The 16,447-nt window shown below is 42.9% G+C and overlaps 1 protein-coding gene across 1 annotated transcript in view; it reads left to right on the forward strand.

Moving 5' to 3' along the window:
* Nucleotides 1-16,447, forward strand: part of C2H1orf21 (chromosome 2 C1orf21 homolog) — a 202,122-nt gene that overhangs the window by 14,524 nt on the left and 171,151 nt on the right. The window lies entirely within an intron of this gene.

Genomic DNA, 16,447 nt, shown 5'->3' on the forward strand with positions numbered 1-16,447 from the left:
GTTAAAATGTTTGTCATCAAGAAAGAATTTTTGTCTGCTAGGTATTTGTAAGAAATGAGGAATCTCTGATAAGCCCTTCGAAACAGGAATAGTCACAGAGCCACTGAACAGATAGAATGTGAAGGCATGTCCCCTGAAGGCTTTGCCATCCTTTGGGGATAGTCTGACCTTTGAAAAAGCTGTTGTGAGCCTGGTCGGGTTTCACTGCCTTTTCTCTTGCGTTCCCAATCTGATGAAGTCTCATGCATGCCCAAAATGGCAAATTAGGGTGCTTTTATTTAATTCTGACAATGCTCCATCAGAAAATGCTAGAACAAAGTCTGTGCTTTAAACACTTGGCTATTCTCACAGTGGCCTCATGGGTTTGGATGTCCGCATTCTTTCTCCGTTAGACTACCAACAGTTATTTCAGCTGAGAAGGTGAAATATGGGTAGTTTCCAACATTTCCGTTTTCTATTCAGCACCCTTTTTGTTTTTGTTTGTTTTCATTCTTACTCAACTTTCTTTCTTTCTTTCTATTTTTTTTCAGATTTTATTATTTATTCATTTTAGAGAGGGGGAGAGAGAGAGATAGAGAGAGAGAGATAGAGAGAGAGAGAGAGAAAGAGAGAGAGAGAGAGATAGAGAGAGAGAGAGAGAGAGAAGGAAGAGGAGCAGGAAGCATCAACTCTCATATGTGCCTTGACCAGGCAAGCCCAGGGTTCAAACCGGCAACCTCGGTGTTCCAGGTAGATGCTTTATCCACTGCGCCACTGCAGATCAGGCCTCTTCAAATAAACTGAGGTCTCTTCGTAGCCGTGGTCCATAAAGCCCTTCTAAAATACTCTCAAAACCTACACAGTGCATGAGGCGGTGGCGCCAAGAGTCGAGCTCCCGCCGGGATCCTCTCCGCCGCGCACCGAGCTCCGGCACTGAGCGGCAGCGGCAGCAACGGCAGCAGCGGCCATTCTCTCTCTTCCCTTGTCCATCTCTTCTTTCTTTCTTTTTAAATTAGTTTTAACTTACTGTGTTAACATGGATTCAAGCATCCCACTGAATACAACACCCTCCTTCTCCTCCCCCATGTCCCTATCTATAACCCCTTTGCCCCCTCCCCCAATTCCCGCTCCCCTTACCTCTGGGACCTTCCATCCTGCGCTCTGTATCTCTGTGTTATGTATATATAATTTCACTAATCCCTTCACCTTCTCTGATCCCATCCCCTCATCCCCCTTCCCTCTGACAGCTATCTCTCTGGTCCCTGTGACCCCGCCTCTGCCTCTATTTCGTTCCTCGATTCATTTTGTTCCTTAGATTCTACATATAAGCGAGATCATATGATGTTTGTCTTTCTCTGCCTGGCTTATTTCACTTAGCATAATAGTCTCCAGGTCCATCCATGCCATCGCAAAAGATAAGATTTCCTTCTTTTTCACAGCCACATAGTATTCCAATGTGTATATGTTCTTACTCAATTTTCAAGGAAATTTTTTTTTGGCATATTTTGCAGTGTTGGGACGACTCGAGGCCATCAGTTGGCTCAATAATTTTCTGTAGCTTCTTCTTGGTCCGGGTGAGGGACAACTGAGGGACCAGGGATCTGTTCTATTTGTATTTCTCAGCAAAGAGGCTCTCGTGTTGGATTTGGTTCTGCTCTTCAGCGTTCGTAGAAGGAAATCACCTCCCATTAGTAGTGGGGAAGAAGAAGAACATGAAATGAGGTAGTAATGAGATGGATGTGGGTATGGACTGTGGGTGGAGATGGGAGATGGGGAGACAGCGGGAAGTGACTTGCAGGAGGAATAAAGGGACTCATAATGGGTCTTGGTGAATTAAAATAGAAAGAATTAGACGAAAGTGATTTTTGCCAACTAACTTACCTCCCTCAGTCACGAGTTAGTTCTTTACAGACCACCCGTTACTAACTGCTTGCAGCGTGGGCACTGTGGTCCACATGGCCTGCCCCATCTTTGTAGCTTACTGTCCACCTGGCACCTTGCCTGGTTCACTGCAACCTGGACACATCCATGCAGAATCAAATTCAATGTAATGATGACACACGGGCTCCGGGTAGTCAGTTTCATTTCCCTTCTCTGTGGGTTACTGAGTAATGTCTTACTGTTCTGAGCTATGCTCTCAGTTGGATTTGTTCTTATTTATGCTGTTCCTCAAGCAGCATTGCAGAGTAGCTACCAACAGAAGAGAAGCAAAACATTTATATAAACTTACATAATGGCAGGGAAAGACAAAGAGCAGAATAGGGATAAAGTAGTAAAAGTTAGCAAACTTGTGAGAAATAAAAGTGATAGACTATGGAGAAGAAAGTGTGGGGACAAAAGGGATATGGTCTTTTTTTCAATGAACTAGAAATAAAATGTGCTTAAATTTTAAGAGAATAGCTAATGAAAATGCTGCAACGTTCTTTTGATTTAAGAATTTTATTGTTCTGGTCAGCAAAAGCAAAAAGAACTGTATGAGATAAAAGATCTATGAATAATTTGTTTATCTAGAAAATATGGTTTTGGAAACAACGTCCTGATAACTATATCTGTGTCTGGATAGGTGAAGATGCTTTAGGAAGATAGAATTTGTCTTGGGATGACGGGTTATGCTGAGATCAAGGGTGTTTTTCCGGTGGGTAGCACAGATTTCATATGTTCTTCATGTCTTTTGAACATGTTGTATGATTTTGAGTTCATAATAGCACAAGGACTAGATCCAACCTGTGATTTGGTGTGCAAAACGGAACAAAAACAAAAGCCAGTTCATTTCCTAACAGGCATATTTCGGTCAACTGAATTGAATTATAATGAATTTTATGTGGATGAAGGTGGCTAATGGGAAATGACAGTGTTGACCGAGAACTTGTCAGTTTTCTGATTTTCTTCTAATATGTACTTTGGGTTGATTTGATCTGATGTAGTGAAAGGTTAATCTGCCAAAAATAATTCCCCCCTAAATCTCCGTGTCAACTAGACTTATTTCTCTCAAGCTACTCTAAAATTCTACAGAGATGATATAAATGAAATATTTTCCATTTGGGGGAAATGCCCTCTTTGTTCTCTGTATTTTATTGCCAATGGTTTGTAGTTATTGTTGTTGTTGAAATATAAATAGAGGCTTAAACATGAAGACATGTTCCTTATGGGCAAGTTTATGATGAAATGCAGGAATCAGTGAAGTCCCATCTGGTTTTCAAGTTTTGGCCTTGATCGGGCTTGGGAAGCCTGCTGGCTTCTCTTTGGCTCTAGAGGGCTCTTCCACAAACGGCCTAGGAGTCAGCACTCCCTTATTCACAATTGCAAACATAATGACGAATATTTACCCATTTTTTCCTTTGCAATGGATTGCAGCTCCAGAGCAGCTTTTAAATGCTACTTTCAGATGATGGTGTAGAGGGTTCAATGCTATCTTTTTCCTAAAGTCATCATAACTAAAAGTTACTGGTTACATGAAGTTCTTTTTAAACGCCTCATCCTGAGTTTGTTATGAGAGAGCTCCAGATTCTGTATGATTCAAAACATATTTGATGCTCTCCTGGTGATAATCATGTAGTTGAGACACCTAGAATTACGCAGAGGTAATTGCATATTTAGAAACTCTTTTTTTTTATGACTGTTCATCTTCAAATAAAATTTCAAAGAGACTGACTGAGTAAGAGGCCTTTCTGTATTGTGGAGGGACAGATGGCTGTTTAATGGGATGGATTTCTATGGCAAAGGTGACAGCGTCGGATGCTTGTTTTATTTCTCTGTTTTTAGTTCAGTTGTTTTACTTTCCAAATCCCCATTTTTTTTCAGTATTCCTATCAGATAAAACAAGAATTTTCTTGCAAAACTATGAAGCCAGGTTTAGATACCTCTCAAATGAAGAGAGCATGACCACCCCCTGATAAGACCAGAAAATGTCACCCATTGTGACTGTCAGCAGGCCAACCATGGGTTTTCTGGGAGGGATAAGTTATAGACTCGGGCCTGACCTGTGGTGGCGCAGTGGATAACGCTTCGACCTGGAAATGCTGAGGTCGCCCGTTCGAAACCCGGGCTTGCCTGGTCAAGGCACATATGGGAGTTGATGCTTCCAGCTCCTCCCCCCTTCTCTGTCTCTCTCTCTCCCTCTCTCTCTCCTCTCTAAAAATGAATAAAGAAAAAAAAAAGAAAAAAGTTATAGACTCGGGGTGATGTAAATGTGTTTCCATGCTCAGAAATGTTCTTATTGGTGTTGGACACTTAGGGGAAGTCTTCTACCGGACAGATGATGCTTAGGTAGTTATTTGTTTCTTATAGAAATAGAACAAAAGTAGCATAGGGATCACACAGATGAAACCAGAAGAGTGTGAAAGTCCAGAGATACATTCTATTCAAGGCTCTGCCTTCTTCTGTTAAAGGCAGTCTGCAAATCTAGCCCTGAGATTCCCTGTTGCCAGATGAGAGGAATAAGCATTCTCACTGACAAAACTCAGTTGTAAGATAGATACATATATCGTTGCTTTGCACAGGTTCCACTGTCTCTCTTACATGGGGAGAAATTCCTCCTTGGGAAGGGACACTGAGTAATGACAGTCTAACCGTGCTTGGGAAAATCCAGATTTCTTCCTGAGCCTTTCTGAAATAACTCTGTTAATGACGGCCGTCGGGGAACCATGTAAGACATTGCATTTTACACTTCTAGAAGGATTAACTCTCAGGCTGCAATTGTTCTAAAACCCTGAGAGCAAACAGAAGAAATATCATCTCTGCTTGTCTCCCTTCTATCTCTTTGCTGGACTTGTGTTACTGGGGCGACCGTGCCTTGTCTCCCAGAGTAGTTTCTTAAATTCTTTTTTTTTTTCTTTCTGAAGTTGGAAACGGGGAGGCAGTCAGACAGACTCCCGCATGCGCCCGACCGGGATCCACCCAGCATGCCCACCAGGGGGCGATGCTCTGCCCATCTGGGGCGTCACTCTGTTGCAACCAGAGCCATTCTAGCGCCTGAGGCAGAGGCCACAGAGCCCTCCTCAGCGCCCGGGCCAACTTTGCTCCAATGGAGCCTTGGCTGCGGGATGGGAAGAGAGAGACAGAGAGGAAGGAGAAGGGGAGGGGTGGAGAAGCAGATGGGTACTTCTCCTGTATGCCCTGGCCGGGAATCTAACCCAGGACTCCTGCACTCCAGGCCAACGCTCTACCACTGAGCCATCCGGTCAGGGCCGTTTCTTAAATTCTTTAAGCGAAGGTGTGACCAGAGCTTCATGAGTGTTGTGATGGATGTGCGTGAAACTGTATAACCAAAACGCTAATATTTGTCATCAGGTGCCAGAGGTGAAGTTCATTCTCACCTCCTGGTAAAAATGATACAGTAGATTTGCAGTCAGTTGTTGAGTTTATTTGAATGCCATCTCCCGGTATTAATGAGGACAGAAGTAATGGAGTGAGTAAGCCACTTTGGGTCAGGACAGACGTCCTATGGGGGCATCTTAGTGATGCCAGAGTTGATACACTCTTTCAGTCAGTGAGAGTGTTGGAAACCTGTAGAATGTTTCTTTCGTGTTTTGACCAGCCACAGAGCTCGGAGGTAGAGACCTGAGGTCCTTGAGGAATGTATTCCTGAATACACGCCCAGTAACCCGAGGCCCTGAGTCTGTGGACCTGGCTGGCCATCTTACTGATCACTGGTTTATAGAGAAAACCACAGAGGATCTTGCAGAGGGATGTAGGAAGTGGAGTGGGAGGGTGTGTCATCTTTGCCCGTACTCCCAGAGCCTTGTGAAAAGTATCTCTGCCCAAATATGGCCACGTGTGTTGGACTTGGGATGTGCGTACGTGTGTGCGTGGGGGTGGTGGCCTCTTCAAGGCGCTTTTTCACCACCTACCCTTTGCCAGAGAAGTCACAAGGAGAGGGAGGTAGGAGAAGTCTCGAAGTCAGAGAGGAGGGATAAGGGAAGGTCACTCCGCCTCACCCTTGCCTATTTCCCTGGGAAAAAGTCCCCAGGTGTACACCTCGCAGTTGCTTCCTCCTTCCTCCCAGGTAGGTTCATCAGCCATTGTGTACCTGCTTGTATGAATATTAATGATAACCTTGTATATTTGTACACGCTGAGAGATTTTTCCCAATAGAATGTGTGACTTCAGAACTCCAGATTCTAATTGTATCCTTTCCCATTTCCCTGCAGCCTCACGTGGGACCCAGAAGTTAATAGTTGCTCAGTAAATGGGTGTTGAGTTAACTTGGTATTAGACCCTGGGAGAACCATTCTCGGGCTGCTTCTGGAAGGGAGGGCAGACATTACTCGGCAGACCCTTGGTTGAGCACTGGTCATACTATGGGAACGACTGTGTCTGTGAGCACTACGGCTTGACCATGTACACCTGAACTAACCAGAGGAGCTCTTCAGATGGAAAACTGATCTTAGAAAGGCAAAACCAGAAAGCCTAATCAAACCATGGATCTGGCAGTCAGTGTTCTAATCCCATGGTTTATTTTTACGCTTCTACATACAGCTTTATTTAGCATCCTAGATTGACTTGCCTTTTGTCAGTGTTTGTTCCTTTGTTAAAATCTGAGAAAACCATTAGTAAGTTTTCTGATTTAGGGCCTAAAACCGATGTGTCCCATTACTAGTCTCTGGATTCTTCTGGTCACCGTTAGATCATTTGTATAATGTTTTCTTCTTATCTGTGTGGCAGGAAAGCTCAGGTACTTACCTTTGCCTCCACCATTTTACTTTTCAACATTGGAGATGATTTGTTTTGTTAGGTACGTTCATTGAAGGTTAGTACTTATCAAACCATGCGCTGGTTGTTGGATTGGCTATGTGTGTGATTTGGCACTTCTGACTTTTTGGAACGTTATTTTCAAAATAAGATATACATTCCTATGGTTCTTCCTACCCCCTCCCCATCACCCAGACATGGCACTGTTCTTAGCATTGGAGATACAGCAGTGAACATGACCATGGAGTTGTGGGATACTGGCTCTGAAATGGGCATGAGTGGTATTCCTTATGGGTTTAGAGAACAATATCCAGGAACACGGAAGGCAAGGATCCCTACTGTTAGCTTTGACACTAATCAGTGGTGTGACCTTGAAAAATCATGTAGAGCCTCTTCCTTATGATTCATGACCAGATACCAGTCCGCGCAAGTTCTCAAACTCCAGTGCACATTAGAGTCACCGAAGAAACCTACTGTTCCTGGCCTTGACCAACAGATCATCCATTGCGGTAGGTCTGGGATGGCGCCCAGGAATATGTGTTGTTTGCCTGGTCTGTTCTAATGTAAGTGCTCTGTAGGCCACACTGTCAAAAATACCTGGTCAGTGTTCTCTGAACCATCGGAGGTGACCCATGAAGGAGTCATGGAATCAATTTGGTAGTCTTTGAAAAGCCTTTCAAAACTGAAAGCGAGGAGGAGAGAAACTGTCAGGAGCACCCTGGAGCAAAGAGGAGTACAATTAACAAGCCGCCGTCTACACTTTTAGGTGCATGTTACAGCGGCACCCCGCTTCCAGGGACCTAGAATGTGGTATCCCCAGTGCCTGCCTATTGATTTGAACGTGTGAGTAGGAGCTCTGGAATTCACCTTTTTCCCAGGACTCTGGTTGTTTCCAGAAGGTGAATTTACCTGAGGTAGGCTTTTTAATACTAAGAGATGCTCCCTGAACATTTAGCTCCGGAAGTGTTGGTCCCATCATGGCTGGGAAAATTTTCTCTAGGTATCATAACACAGAGTAAGAAGACTCTTCCATACAGCAAGGAGTCTTATCTTCCAGAATCTGATGGGAAACCCTGCTCCCTTCTGCTCACTAGAAACAACTTGGATTACACAGAAGTAACAGTCCCAGGGCAAAGTGATCGCCAAGGACAAACAACATCTTTACAGCAGCAGAGTCCTCCTCCGACAGAGGTGATTTAGTGAAAAGAGATCTAGATGGTGATTCCTGACAAACTAAATCTCCCTCCCTCCCTCCCTCCCTCCCTCCCTCCCTCTCTCTCTCTCTCTCTCTCTCTCTCTCTGCTAGTATTTGTTCAATAAATACCCTTTGGATGAATGCTCTCTAAAGTCACTTCAGTTCTAAGATGCTCAATAAGACATTTCTTTCATTCATTCTTTGTTTTTTTCCTTTGAAGGAATCATATCATGTAATGTTTTTATCCATCACAGTGAACGATTTTAATTTATGAGCAGGTGAGCTTAGGAGGCACTTGGCAGAAATCACTCACTAAATTTATTATATATGTGCATATGTGTGTACCCAAATGGGGGACATGGTCTTCAAAGTGGCTTTGGCGGTTTTGTACTAATTCCAAAGATCTTGGCATGGCTGAAAGACACATGAAAAATAAGAATGTCTATCACCAAACACCTTTTGAACTCTAATTTATTTATTTATTTTTGAATTTGCCTTCTGAGTCTAGTTGTGAGCCTCATTAGAAAACCAGTTTAATGGTCACACCTCACTTTGATGAAAACCAGTATTACTCAGCATGATTAACTCCTTTATTTGGCAAACGTGGCAAGCTTGGCTCTGAAGCCTGCTTGGTGCTTCCCAGAATCAAGTACACCTTCATAGAATGACAGTGTACGGTCCTGAGCTACTGCAATGGGACAGGCACTGACGGCAATTCAGAAAGAGGGGTCTCCAACGCGTTTGAGCACCCCCTGCACGGGGTGGCTGGGACAAGTGAGCGCTCCAAGATGCTGATACTCTCCCAAGTGTAAGCAATTGTTTTAAAACAAAACTTGGTCACACTTCCTCGATTTTGACAGACAAGTTGCCCGTGAAGTGTCCGGATAAGAGATGGGAATTAGGCCAGTTTAACCAGTGACAGGGACCTGAATGGGTCGGGTCTATGATTTTTTCCAGGGAAGAGTGATGGAATGAATGAACGAACATCACCTTTTTCTTTTCTCGGTGAATGCTGGGACTGGGACTCCATCAAACCTTCACGCTTGCAGATCAGCTGAGAATGGTGGTCGAACAGGAGGAGGAAGGGTGACTGTCTAGGCAAGGCAGGGCCTGCTCCAGACTAGATGGATTACTGTCAGAGTTCTTTGCAGGGGTAAGAATAGCTGCATATAAGGAACATGGCCTCTGCAAGCGTAAGGAAAACACAGTCAAAATTTAGAGCTGCTTCCATAGCGACAATGCTATTTTTCAAGTACAGTTAGATCCCAAGTACACCCCTCCCCCCAGAGACATCCGTGTGTCGAGACAGCTCTTGCAGTGGTTATGGAATTCTTTGAAGACTTTTCCATTAAACATATATTTTCCCCCTTAGGGATGACTGGTTTAATTTACATTGCTAATAAAGTAAAATTTTCTACAAATACTAGATCTCAGAAATTAAGACCTCAAGATGATTTATCTTGATTAAAACTGTTGGAGCAGGGATTTTAAATGTGGGATTTTTAACAGTTTGCACAAGAGGCATTCTTGGCGTTTATATGTGATCCAACTTTAGACATTTGTGATCACAATGTAAAATTATCAGGTAAAAGAAAAATTTCAGTTACCCATGTGCCACTTGGAAGGTTCAGATATTTCATCTGATTGAGGCAATTTCCAACGTCAATCAGCAGACTGGATTCTCCATTTAGCTCCGTCCTTCGCCCCTGAGGTTGTCACCTCCCAGCTTGGAAAAGTGGGAACAAATGGTTTCTTAGTCAGTGTCTGGTTGAGAAACCACCAAGCAAATTTGGGTAGAAGATCTAACAGACGGCTTTGGAATGGGGCCAGGGCTGGCTGGGGAGAGAGCATTGTCATGCCCGGCTCCACTTCCCATTGTCTGTGGCTCAGGAGCTGCTTGAGGTGGTGACAGCAGCCTCTGAGACGCCCCCTCCCCCGGTCTGGACTAACCACGCTGCCTATTCTAAGCCCTTAAAGCGGGTAGTTTGGAGTGATCGCCCTCTGCCTCAGGAGAGGCTGGCCTTTCTGGAAACTTTTGCTCACGGACCCTCCCTGTCTTCTTTGTGGCGTGATGACAATAAAGGCGTGGGTCCACCACTGAGCCGATTTAGAGAAAAGAGCTTCCACTAGACTTGCCTTTCCTGCCATGCTCTGGGCACTGCCGGGCTTAGCTGTCTGAGTTGACTTAGGTTTGTTTTGCTGGACTTGCGAAATGGCTCTCAAACTACTCCAGCCAACCTCAGAAATTGTGGTCAAGAGATAATTGTATTTACAGAGTGTCTTTCTTCTGTGAATTTATTAATTTCGCACATAGATTGTTCTCATTTAGCCTTAAAATCTGCAGGCAATACATAAGGCTGGGTGGTACTGCGCCAGTTTGCTGCGGGTCAGTGAGGGGGTCAGGACCCATGCTGGTCACCCGGCAGGTCTTTGGGGAGACCATGCTGATGCAGTGGGCCATCTCCCTTCCTGTTCTGTTATTGTCAGCCTGGTTAGAACAGTATCAGAACTATTTTATTAGAATGACCATATGTTTTATTACAGAAGCACAGCATCCTGCAGAACATTTTATTGCATTAATTTTATTCTTTTAGGCCCATTTTCTATGTATAATTAAGTCTTTCTAGAACGTGTTCATGGGGTCTATCTATTGCCAGGTGCTACTGAAGAGGCGAATCAATTTTATTTATTTAAATTTTTTATTTTTCAATCACAGTTGACATATAATATTGCATCTGTTTCAGGTGTACCTACACAGTGATTCCACCTTTGTATAACTTACAAAATGATCACCCTAATGAGTCTAGTTACCCATCTTATAATATTATTGACCATATTCCCTATGTTTTGCTTCCTGTGACTATTTTGTAGCTAACAATTTGTGCTTCTCAGTCCCTTCCCCTCTTTCAGCCAGTGCCCCAAGCCCCCTCCCCTCTGGCAACTACCAGTTCTCTCTGTGTCTGTGAGTCTGTTTCAATTTTGTTTATTTTGTTGTTTAGACACCACGTATCAGTGAAATCACGTGGTGCATGTTTGACTTAGTTTTAACGGGATCGCTCTGGCTGCTGCTCCCAGAATGATGGGGGGAAGAACTTATCTTAGAGAGGTCACCTTTAACCCCTGCAAAGAGCTTTTCTTGGAGGTCACCTTTATTAACCCCTTCATGTCAGAATAGAATGTGGAATCATGGTTTGAATCCTGAGTCCACCGCTGTACTATTGGGGTGGGGGGCGTCAGAGATCTAAAAGTTCAGGAAATTTTCAGGAAAGACTTGAAAATATCCTGTGACTCTCTGACAGCCAAGATATAATAAGCCGTGCCTGAAGGGGAAAAAACCTGATTTCATTTATTTTACCAACAATGTATCTTTGGGGGATACCGCTGACTTTTGTACCTCTGTTAATAGTAAAATTTTCTAACTGTCCACCGGTTCCACAGTAGTGGTGATTTATAAAGTAGGGAAGTTACTTTACTTTATACAATTTATAAAGCAGAGTTACAGTAAGTTAAAGCATATAATAATAATTAGTTATCAAGTACTTTATGTTGGATTTTCGCTAAGTTTGGCAGAATAAATCTTTATAAAACAACTTACTATAGTTAAATCTATCTTTTTATTTATACTTTGGTTGCTCCGCTACCACCCACCATGAAAGCTGGAATGCCCACTAGTGGGCGGTAGGGACCAGGTTGACTACCACTGTGTTAGACAAATTCTTTAGGTCTGGTTAGCTGTGAAGTTAGCTGTCAAGAAATTATGGAACCAAAATACTTCCATGGTGTATAAAAGGGAGACGTATGATAATATGTCATTTTTACGTAAAGAAAGGTGGCATTTCTAAGGGATCTAATTTTAGACAGTTAGGAGGAAAAATAACTTAGTTTGATAGGCTTGCCTTCTTCTCATTAGGACTTCTCATTTTAAACCCTAGTCAGTTGCTCAATGCTTCAGTCTTTCCACTGTGGAGAAGCCCCAAAATGTCTTATTTGGTATCAAATGTACTTTTACCCTTTCTGTTGCTTAGTCATTAAGAATAAGTTAATGCCTTAAAAAAAAAAAGCCAAAGAAAGCCAAAATAATTCACCTATAATTCTAATTTTCTAAGAATTTTTAAGCTCATGATTTGTAAAAAGAAATAATAATAAGGAGACCTATTATCAAGACATCAGTATTCAGATGCCAAGTTAATTACATGGAGTATGTATGGATGATTATCTGATGTTGGGTTATCTTGAGCTTCCTACTTCTTTGCTGTCACTTTGCCTGTGTGTTGTGACCACAGATCGGCCTGCCCTTCTATGATGGGGCCAAAAGGGGAAAGAGACGGGATTCATTCATATCTGTCCATTTCAGCTAGTAACTTTGTAGTTTCATCATTTTGGGGGGGGGGGAATAATTTTCTCTGCTTTTTTCCCCCTGGCCCTTTGGTGTGAATTGCATTCTTGAGGTGTTGGATTAAAAATTGGCCATGAGAAAAAGAAAATAATTTCAGTCTTTAAAATTAAACAATATTTGACATCAGCTGACATTAGGAAATACTATGTTTCTGATCATTTTTAATCTAAAATTCCTACTCACTTTCTTCCACTCTAGCTTTCAAGGATGCCAAGAGAGCAAATGTGACAGTTTCAGGTAAAAACGTATTTGGGGAAAGTAGAGGTTTCTATTGTCTCAAGTTCTCCTTGTCTGGCAAACAAGGAGAACTCGAGATGGAGTCACAGTTTTAAATAATAAATCACAGTGTACCTCCCCCATTAGTGAGAAATTGAAGATGCGTTAGGTTGAGTAGGAAATATTGTTCACAGTGGAGCTGTCTGTCTGCGGTTTGGGGATGGTTTCTAAGTTCAGCTTTGGTACAGTATAAGAAATATCTGAACTTGAACAGATGATCGTTGTCTGTAGGGCTTTATAAAGAAACCTGAAACACTGATTTGAAAGAATATATGCACCCCTATGTTCATTGCAGCGTTATTTACAATAGCCAAGATTTGGAAGCCAAGTGTTCATCAGTAGATGGGTGGATAAAAAAGCTGTGGTACATTTACACAGTGGAATACTACTCGGCTGTAAAAAGAAGAAAATCTTATCTTTTGTGACAGGATGGATGGACCTAGAGAGTATTAAGCTAAATGAAATAAGCTACTCAGAGAAAGACAAAAACCATATGATTTCACTTTGATGTGGAATCTAATGAACAAAATGAACTGATAAGCAAAATAGAAACAGATTCATAGATACAGAGCTGTCAGAGGGGAACAAAGGTGGGGGGCTTGGTGAAACAGGTGAAGGGCTTAGGCAAAAAAACAAAAAGCCCTCATAGACACAACAGTATGATGATCACCAGAGGGAAAGGGAGTGGGGCAAAGAGGGTAATGGGGGGATAAATGGTGACAGAGGAGACTTGACTTGCAGTGGTGAACACACCACAATATATAAATGATGTTTTATAGAATTGTACACCTGAAACCTATATAATTTTATTAATGTCACCCCAATATATTCAATAAAAAACTTAAAAATAAATACTTCCTGTTATTATTATTGAGTAACTGCTGAAAGTCAGGTTCTCAGCTACTTGGCTGATGTACAGAGATAAAGATTCCTCCCTCATTCAGAGACTTCACCGTCTTATAGGAGAGAAGGCCTGTCACTAAATGCATTATAACTCTGTGCAATAATGTACAACAGTAGACAATGTTCAGATAAACTGTGGGGGCAGGAGGTAGGAGTGAAGAGTGATCATCTTCTTGATGGAGGATATAGTCAAGTTGGGTATTGCAGAATGAATAAAAGTCCTTAAGGCAGAGCCAGAATGAAGCCCTCATTGTCAGGATTATGGACTTAATTGAATAGGCAAGGGGAATCCATTGAATTTTTTTGAGTAGGAAGATGACATCAACAGAACTGTTCTTTAGGAAGATTAATTCGACAAAACCATGTAGGATATTAGTGGGGAGAGAAGTGAGGAAATAACACATGGACCTTTAGTGGAAGCTCCTACATGGGATAGAAATTCATTCTGCAACACCCTTTGCAGCTGCTGCCTGAGCACACTCAGCAAGGGGGAGTTCACTATCTCCTGAGGCAGCTCCTGTTTTCTTCCTCTTTCATTCCCTCCTTCCTTCCTCTCCTCCCACCCATCCATTCACTCATCCACCCACCCATCCATTCACTCATCCACCCACCCATCCATCTACCTATACACTCACTTACCTACCCATCCACCCAACCCATCCACTGATTCACCCAGCCATCTACCCACCCATCCATTTATCCATCCATCCGCCCATCCATCTGCCCATCCATCCACCCACCCATCCACCCACCCATCCACCCATCCACTCACCCATCCACCCACCCACCCATCCACCCACTCATCCACTCTCCCATCCACCCAACCCATCCACCCATTCTCCCACCCATCCTTCTATCCATCATTTCTTGAAAGTTTCCTTTGTGCCACTTACTGGACTAAGTGCTAAGAGCAAGGTTGTCCTGCCCTTGGGGATCTCACAGTCTTGAATGATCACAAGTTCATTACTGAATGATTTTTATTCTTGAAAAGTTATTTTTTCCTTAGCCTGAGTCAAAAGCTTCTTCCTTTTGAGCCCCTCTTCTGTTGGCCCTACTTTTCTAATTACCGTATTTCCCCATGCATAAGAGGCTCCCATGTATAAGACGCATCTTAATTTTGGGGCCCAAAATTTGAAAAAAAAAAAGTAATACATAAAGTTATTGAACTCAAGTTTTATTCATCATAAAATTTATACAACTCCTCATTCATGCCAAAAAGTGGGAAATGCAAGTAAAAAAACTACAACCATTGTATAAGACACACCCATTGTTTAGACCCCAAATTTTTCAGAAAAAAAATGTGTCTTATACATGGGGAAATATTTCTTGTAAAGCAAACCAATTTTTTTTTTTAATTCAGTGAGAGGAGAGGAGGCAGAGAGACAGACTCCTGCATGGCCCCAACTGGGATCCACCTGGCAAACCCACTAGGGGGTGATACTCTGCCCATCTGACATGTTGCTCCGTTGCTCAGCAACTGAGCTCTTCTTATTGCTTGAGGTGGAGGCCATGGAACCATCCTCAGCACCTGGCGCCATCTTGCTCCAATTGAGTCATGGCTGTAAGAGGGTAAGAGAGAGAGAGAGAAAAAAAAGCATGAGGGGGAGGGGTGGAGAAGCAGATGGGTGCTTCTCCTGTGTGCTCTGATCAGGAATCGAACCTGGGACGTCCACATGCCAGGTTAATGTTCTACCACTGAGCCAACCGGCCAGGAACAAATGTTCTTTTTTTATGTGATTGCTTTCATCATTTTGAAAACTGTACCATGGAGCCTCTTATCAACTCTTCTTCTGGGAAATCTATTTCCCTTAAAAAGTTCTCATAAGGCAGGATTCATAAAACTTAAGAACTTTTGGAGCCGATTGGGACTTTAGAAGTCATTTAGAATTCATATCTCAGCCCTCATCACTTTACAGCTAACACCTGAGTCACAAATAAGTTGTGACTTGCCTAAGATCACAGAGCTAGTGAGTGACAAAAGTAGGACAAGAACTCAGGCTTTTAGGTGTCCAGACTTGCCAGACTAGAGCTTTCTCTGACCTTCTCTCTTGATAACTCTCCCCAAACACCGGTAAATTTTTACTACCATAAAATGTGGAACCAGAAGTTTAGTGTAGTATCTCAAATGTGTTCTGACCTTGGCAGAGAGTTGTAAAATGAGAGTTAATAAAGGCCAACGTTGACAGAATGTGCCCAGCTTCACGCCAGCCCCATTCATTACTTCCATTTTCTCATCAGTCTCCCAACAGTCCTTGTAGGGTGCATTTAACACTCCAATTTCTAATGGGGAAGCTTCACTCAGGAGTGAAGTAATTTCCAGTCTGTAGCCATACAGCTAGCAAGTAAAAGTACAGGAAATCAAAGTGAGGGCTGTCTGACCTCAAGGTCATGGAGGGCCATTATTTACAATAATTCCCTAATTATGTATGGATTTTATTGAAGTTTGCATTTGCCGAAATATGTTTGTGAGCATGTGTTGAGTTTGTAGTCATCCTGTACTTAGGGACATTTTTTTTTAAAAAAAAAAAAGCCTAGATAGTAGTCTTTCTTTTTCTTTTCTTTTTAATGTTACACTCTTAGTTTCGACTGGTCTCGTTTGTTAAGAGTGGAACCGGGCTCATGAATGGGGCCTGCCCACTTGCGTGTGACTGCTGGCTCTAAGAGCCCATGCGATTGGGTGGGTGGCGCCTCAGTGTTCTTGTATGTCACTCAAGATTAGTCCTACTGACCTGAGAGTGAGGGTGAGATTAAGTGAAGCAATGTATGTGAAAAGGCATTGTAAATAGGCAAATTAGTGCTAACCCTGGCATTTGAAAAATGTGTATTGGGGCCTGCCTTGCCCCTGGGCTCCAGCTGACCTGCTCCTCTGGCGTTTGCCTTAACTCAGGCTTTCCCTGCTCTCAGAAATGCCCCTTCCTTCCCCTCCTCTACCCCTTGACATGACCAAGATGTTGGAAGGGACAGAGACCAAGGGCAGAGCCACAGAGAAGTTATGGTCATGTGCAGTG

Source organism: Saccopteryx bilineata, chromosome 2 (assembly GCF_036850765.1).
Source record: "Saccopteryx bilineata isolate mSacBil1 chromosome 2, mSacBil1_pri_phased_curated, whole genome shotgun sequence".
NCBI lineage: Eukaryota > Metazoa > Chordata > Mammalia > Chiroptera > Emballonuridae > Saccopteryx > Saccopteryx bilineata.